The sequence below is a fragment of the Callithrix jacchus genome, chromosome 14, assembly GCF_049354715.1.
Source record: "Callithrix jacchus isolate 240 chromosome 14, calJac240_pri, whole genome shotgun sequence".
Lineage (NCBI taxonomy): Eukaryota > Metazoa > Chordata > Mammalia > Primates > Cebidae > Callithrix > Callithrix jacchus.
In genome coordinates, this window is record NC_133515.1 from 21,009,890 (window position 1) to 21,017,278 (window position 7,389).

Sequence of the window (7,389 nt, forward strand, 5' to 3'; positions counted from 1 at the left end):
GGATTCTTCCTTTCTTTTCCCTTTAACCTGGGGGGGAGCATCTTGAGGTCACCATGGGGTGAGGTGACCATGAGTGGGGTCCCTAGAGCTGCCACTGACGGGAGTGTGTATGTGGAGATGGGTTTTGTGGCCACGTTTCTTCCTCGGGTATTTCTGGTTGTGATGGGGGCTTTGAGGATGGTTTCTGAGGATCCCCTCCAGGGGAGTCCTCCGCCTGTGGTGTCTCCCTTGGGGGAAGGCCCAAGAATATCTGGAGAGGGATTCATAGGGTCGCCCCTGTGTGACAAAGGTGCCTTGTGCGTTTTAGGGGCGGTGGAGCCTCATCTCCCCTGTAGGGTGGGCAGGATGTCTGAGGGAGTGCTGAAAAGAAGCCCTGTGTGTTGGGGTTGCTGTGCAGTCTCAGTACAGCCCTAGACCTGGGGAAGTCATGATGGAGACTCAGAGGTGCTTGGGGCAGGGAAGGGGGCAGCCTAGGTAGTCACCAAGGTGTGACAGCATCGCTGATGCCAGTTTTGGGAGGGGTCTTTGGAGGGGAATAATTGTGAAGTCCCCAAGGCTGGAGAAAGTGTGAGGGTGCTCCAAGGCTGGAGGTCAATGTAGGGTGGGTAGGAATAACCCAGGGGAGCTCTCACAGGAATAATGAGCCCCCCAGGGGTCAGGGGTGGAAGGAAGGGGCCTCAGCAGGTCCTGTCTTGCAGGGCCTTTCTGTAGGGCATCTGAGAGATGATCCCTGGGGCTCCTGAGGTCACCAGTACCCCAGGTGGGGTGTTTTCCAGGGTCAGACCTTTTTGGGTCCTGGAGCAAGGAAATGAAACTGGCTTCTTCCTCCCCTCTGCCTGGTTGGTGCTGGGCAAACTCCCTTTGGGGAGTCCTGGGGCTCCTGGGCGGGGAAGCGCCTTGAGCCCTGGGGAACAGACGGGCCACCCCTTGAAAGCCAGCAGCAGGAACAGGTGGAGCTATGCACCTCTGCATCCTTTTATTGTGGAATTGAAACTGGGTTTTCTTGGCGATGTGCAAGTCTGAGGGTGGGTCCGGCGTTTCCCCTGCTCCTTCTCTGCCAGACACAGTGTTCATTGAAATCTGACCCCCTAAGCTGGCGCTGAGGGGACCGCGGCCTGGTGCAAGGTGACATCTAGGCTCCAGGGACTGTCAGGGGCCATCTGCACCCTGTGAGCACCAAGTCCACCCACCCCATAGCTCCTGTGCTACAAGGAGGGCACCTGGCACCAAACGCAGACCCACAGCCTGAGATTTTGAGATTCTTTTTATTTCTGACACAGAGACTTGTTCCAGAACCAGCCACGCCAGGTAGGGATACAAACAGAAGTAATGAGGAGGGCTGGGAAAAAAGAAAAGAAAAGAAAAAGCAAATTATTGAATGTGGTAGTCATGAAATATGGGGTTTGTATTGGATTTCATTGTTACTTTGGGTTTAGAATGAGTGACTGAATGTAGTTTTAGGGCTGGGATAGGCAACTGTAAAGCTCCAGGCAACTGGGATCAGGAGGGTCTTGCTGACCTCCCTGTGCGATGGCTCTTTTGAGCTGTACTTGATAAGGGATATGCCCAACCCTGTGAGTACAGCATCACATTCCTAACACTCTGTGAGTCACAGCAGTCTTCTACAAATTAAAATCATTTCCTTTGCTTTTCTGACCTGGTTAAATGAATCAGATGGTTCCTGCCCATTAATACCCCTAGGTCAGTAACCAAACACGTGCCTGTTAGCTTGCTGCCTCCCTTTTCTTTATTATGCTTTGAACTGGACAAGAAATATATTTCATTTTTACAATGTGTGACTTGGGTTTCTGAAAGTTAAAAGTACCTTAGTGTATGTTGATATGTTTATTTTTAAAATGCTTTACTGGGGTCTACTTTGCATTCACTCTCCTTTGCCATGTCAGATCTAGACAACAATTTTATGTCTCTATACATGAGCCTATTATCAAAATGTCTAATACCCAGGATCATGAATTATGTGGTCTTTTGGGTCTGGTTCTTTCACTCAGCCTAATGATGTTGGGTTTCATTTCTGTGGTAGCGTGTATCATTACATCATTCCTCTTGGATGGCAAGTAGTGTTCTATTGCATGGACAAGACCACACGTTGTGAGCATTCATGTAAGAGTCTTTATGATTATAGGAATTTTATTTCTTTTGCATACTAACTTTGGGTTAGAGTTTCTGTGTCCTCTATTGATTTTATGTGCAACATTTTGAGGAATAGCCCCATTTTTGTTTTGTTTAGTTTTGTTTTGTTTTCAAGGTGGCTACAATATTTTACACTCCCATTTGCAGCATATGTGAGTTCCATATTCCTCACTTCTTTTCTAACATTTGTCATTGTACCTTTGCTATAGCCATTTAAGTGGGTGTTAGTTAATTAGTATTACTTGTTGTTTGACTTGTATTTTTTTTTTACCAACGAATGAAACTGAGCCAATTGGCAAATTGTGTATCTTCTAAGGAAAATGCCTATTCAGTGATCATAGAACCTCTCTCCTCCCTCTAAATATCTGCCATTCAAAATCCCATGAAACACATGGGGGGGGCAGTGTTCAAGTTGGGGACACTGGGAAGTCCTCAGGCCACCCCTGCATGAGGGCTGCCCCAGGAGAGCAGGGTGAGCTTGTGAAGGCCCTGAAGCTCTGACACCCCGCCCACCTGAGACAGGGGCCCACACAGAGGAGGTGGTCTTTCCAGCCCCCCCAATGCCTGGGTGTCCTCTAGAGACATTTGGGAGAAGGTTCTTTGCCAACAAGGATCCCTGCTAGCCAGCAGGCAGGTGTGTGTGTGTGTGTGTGTGTGTGTGTGTGTGTGTGTGTGTGTACCAGAATTCTAGTGTTCATAGTGGAATTTGAAAATGAAAGTGTAAAGCTGAAAATTTAATCACACAGGATAACACACCTGCAAAATTAAACCACTGCATAATAACACTCTGCTCTGTGCTAGGTGGGTTGTTCCAGAATGCAGGGCCCTGGGAACCTGCCTCCCGACAGAGCCCTATACAGTGTGTGAGGCCTCATATGTGTGAACCAGGGCAGAAATTTGCTCAAGAGCACGGACCCGGACCCATCAGATGCCTCCAACAGGGCTGAGGGTAGCCCCTTGTCCTTCCTGAGCATTTTCACTGGGGCTGACCTGGGAGGTGCATGAGGCACTGGGGCTGGGAATTGTGCAGAAGTGCAGAGAGCATGGGAGCCAGGAACTGGTGAGGGGGGCGAGAAATAGGCCTTCCCACTGGAGGAGTCTGGGGAGGCACCCAGACCAGGACCACATTTGGGAAGAGAGACAACTGGCCCTGGATGTCCTTTTCTTGTGAAGACCAGCAGCTATGGGGCCTTCAGAAGGGCTTGAAGATGAACCCCCTCAGTTAGCACGCCACCTGAGCACATCCTTCCAGGGAGCCAGGAGCAGCTATGGTGTCCCCTGAAGTCCCAGATCTATGAGTGGAAGGTGGGACTCCATGGAGGAGCAAGGAAGAGGCTCTTCAGTGGGGCGGAGGGCCACACTCTAGGAGGTGCGGTGCCTTCACGCTTGACCATTCCTGCATCCCTTGCAGTGCCTGAAAGTGCTCACCATAAGCAGCCAGAACCTACCTTCTGGGGACCACAAGAGGCATGGGGACCTCACATGCTTCTTTGTGATCATGGCTGAGGACTGGCAAGGCTGAATCATCAAACACACACCTGAATCAGTGGGTCCCTGCCAGCCTGCCATGACCCTCTGACATGCTATTGGTTCTGGGTCTGTGGGAAGACACTCAGCCACCCACTCAGTGACCACCGCTCTTTGTAGATGCATGACCTCTTATCACAACCCCAAATCTACCAGCAACTCTTCTGAAGCCCTTCCCTAGCAGAGCTGCTCAACTGGATCAGCTGGACCTTCAGAATCCACTTTGCAGGAATGCAGAAGAAAAGGTGGTGCGTGTGCCTCTTCTGCCCCGCCTGTTTCATGCACGCAGGGGAAGGGGATGAACCAGCCAACCTTAACTCCAGCTGATGATCTGTCACCATCTCTCATCACTCCCAGATGGGACTGTCTAGTTGCAAGAAAACAAGCTCAGGGCTCCCTCCCGCTGATTCTACATATGGCGACTTGCATAATTATTTCATTATATATTACAGTGTAATAATAATAGAAATAAAATGCACAATAAATATAATGTGCTTGAATCATCCCGAAACCATCCCACTGCCTCTTACCCCCAACCTCTCCTCTGTGGAAAAATTGTCTTCCATGAAACCAGTCCTTTGTGCCAAAAAGAGTGGGGACTGCTGGCATAATGCATTTGAGATTCATTTATGTTATTTTTAGGTTTTTTTAGACAGTGTCTCACTCTGTCACCAGGCTGGAGTGCAGTGGTGCGATCTCAGCTCACTGCAATCTCTGCCTCCAGAATTTCAAGCAATTCTCCTGCCTCAGCCTCCTGAGTATCTGGGACTACAGGCACTCACCACCACACCTGGCTAATTTTTGTATTTTTAGTAGAGATGGAGTTTCACCATGTTGGCAAGGGTGATCTCAAACTTCTGACCTCAATTGAACCACCTGCCTTGGCCTCCCAAAGTGCTGGGATTACAGGTGTGAGCCACCGTGCCTGGCTTCATTTATGTTATTGTTTGTATCAGTTCTTTTTAAAATTGCTGGGCAGTATATCATTGTATGGCTGTCCAACAGTTTGTTTATCCATTTCCCAGTTGAAGAACATTTGAGGTGGTTCCAGTTTTTTGGCAAAGATGATGGAAACTGCTGTAAATATTTGCATACAGGTTTTTGTGTGAACATACGTTTTTGTTTCACTTGGGTAAAATGAATACGTGGGATTGTTATGTCTGAAGGTGCATGTTTGACTTTATAAGAAATAGCCCTACTATTTTTCCAAGTGTCAGCATCATTTTGCATTCCCACCAGCAATGCAGAAGAATTCTGGTTGCTGTGCATTCTCACCAACTCTTGGTATTATTAGTTTTTCTTTCTTTTTTAGTCATTCCAATAGGGGTATAGCAGTATCACATCGTTTTGATTTGTGTTTACTGAATGATTACTAATGCTGAGAATCTTTACATGTGATTTTTATTCAGTCTGTATGCCTTCTTTGGTGAAGTGTCTGCTCAGATATTTTGCCTGCTTCTTTTTTTTTTTTGAGATGTAGTCTCACTCTGTTACCCAGGCTGGAGTGCAGTGGCACAATCTTGGCTCATTGCAACCCCGTGCTCCCAGGTTCAAGTGATTCTCCTGCCTCAGCCTCCCGGGTAGCTGGGATTACAGGAACCCACCTGGCTAATTTTTGTATTTTTAGTAGAGACAGGGTTTCACTGTGTTGGCCAGGCTGGTCTCGAACTCCTGACCTCGTGATCCACCTGCCTCGGCCTCCCAAAGTGCTGGGATTACAAGAGTGAGCCACCACGCCTGGCCAAGGGCTCATTCCTTTTGAGGGTTGTGAAGGAAGGATTTGTTCTAGCTTCTCTCCTTGGCTTGCAGATGGCCATCTTCTTCTTGTGTCTTTTCACATCACCTTCTGTTTGTCTGTTTCTGTGTCCAAATTCATCTCTCTCTCTCTTTTTTTTTTTTAAATAAGGACACTGGTCATATTAAACTAGGGCCCACTGTAATGACCTCATTTTAACTTGCCTACCTCTGTAAAGATTCTATCTCCAAATAAAGTCATAGGCTGAGGTCCTGGGAGTCAGGACTCCAACATATCACTCTTTTAGTTCTGCCTATCGAAGAAGGGATGCCTTACAAAGAGGTAAGAGATTTGAGTTCCCCTCCTGGCTTAAGTCCTGGGAACCGTCCAAGAAAGATTACCCATACTATTTGCTCTCAAGAGGAAAAGCATAGAGACATATTTTGCTATGGTTTGTTTGTTAACTATGATAGTTGGTAAGATTTTATGCTCACCTGTACCCAAAAGAGAAAGGACTGGGAGGAAGTGTTGACTGGTTAACTCTATTACCTTTTGAAGTTAAAACGTATCCTCTGCTCACCCTTGTCACTCATATCACCTCTTGTGCCAAATAAATACTTAAAAATTATGGTAAAAAACATGTGAAATTTACCACCATATCTTTTTTAGGGGGGAAACAACTCAAACACCCTCAATAGGCTTCAAATTCCTCTAGTTTTTCTTTATCCTTAAGATGGGGCTGGTTTGCCAGAGGGTTTTCTTGTTTTTATTTGACAGCATCTTGCTCTGTTGCCCAGGCTGGAGTGCAATGGTAAGATCTTGGCTCACTGCAACCTCTGCCTCCCAGGTTCAAGTGATTCCCCTGCCTCAGCACCACCCCCTCTCCATCCAGTGGCTGGGATTACTGGTGTGTGCCACTGTGCCTGGCTAATATTTGTATTTTTAATAGAGACGGGGTTTCACCATGTTGACCAGACTGGCCTTGAACTCCTGACATCAGATGATGTGCCTGCTTCTGCCTCTCAACGTGCTTGGATTACAGGCGTGAGCCACCATGCCCAGCCTCTATCACCAGCTTTAGGTCTTCCCTGTTGCCTCTCTACAGCAATAGGCCCCTGGTGGGGGTGGGGGCAGGGGTGGGCTCATGTTTTCTGTAGTTCTGATGAAGCCTCTATATCAGACTGGCACTCTTCTTTGGGTCTAGAAGGATGGGCTCTTCTATGGGTCCTGCTCCCCTCCCCACCAGCTAGAGGATATATATATATACATATAGGCTGGTCTCAAACTTTTGGGCTCAAAGCAGTTCACCTATCTTGGCCTCCCAAAGTTTTGGGATTACAGGTGTGAGCCACCGCACTGGGCTAGAAGGCCTGCAATGGTCTAGGCTCAGCATGTGCTCTTGCCACTTCTCTAGGAGCAGAGGGTTTTTTTTTGTCTGTTCCCTTCTCTCAGATTCAATAGATTTTTCATCTGTGCTCTAGGGATGATAAAGCCTAATACTCCCTCTATGGGATAGTGATATGGTAATAACAATAGCAACTCTACAGGGATTTGTTTTTTTGAGACAGAGTCTCACTCTGTTGTTCAGACTGGAATGCAGTGGCATAATCACAGCTCACTGCAGCCTTGAACTTCTCTATGGGGATTGTTATGATAAAATAGGATTTAAGTTTTAAGGCATCTTATTCATATGTAATAGACAGTTGCTTATTGCATTTCACTCAATAGTTTCTTCCCCCACATCTTCATGTTATTTGCAAGGCTGAGCTCTTACCTTTTACATCTCCATCTAGGTCATTACATCTAATGACTTAGACGTAATGTAATACAAATTCATCTAAGTGCTGATTATTACAACTCCTGAACATAACGACACACAGGAAAAGTTTTCAGAAAAACACAAAATATCTTACTGAATATTCTATTTGATTTAAGTTCTATTTAGTGTTACTTAATTTGGGGTGAACATTCCAGAA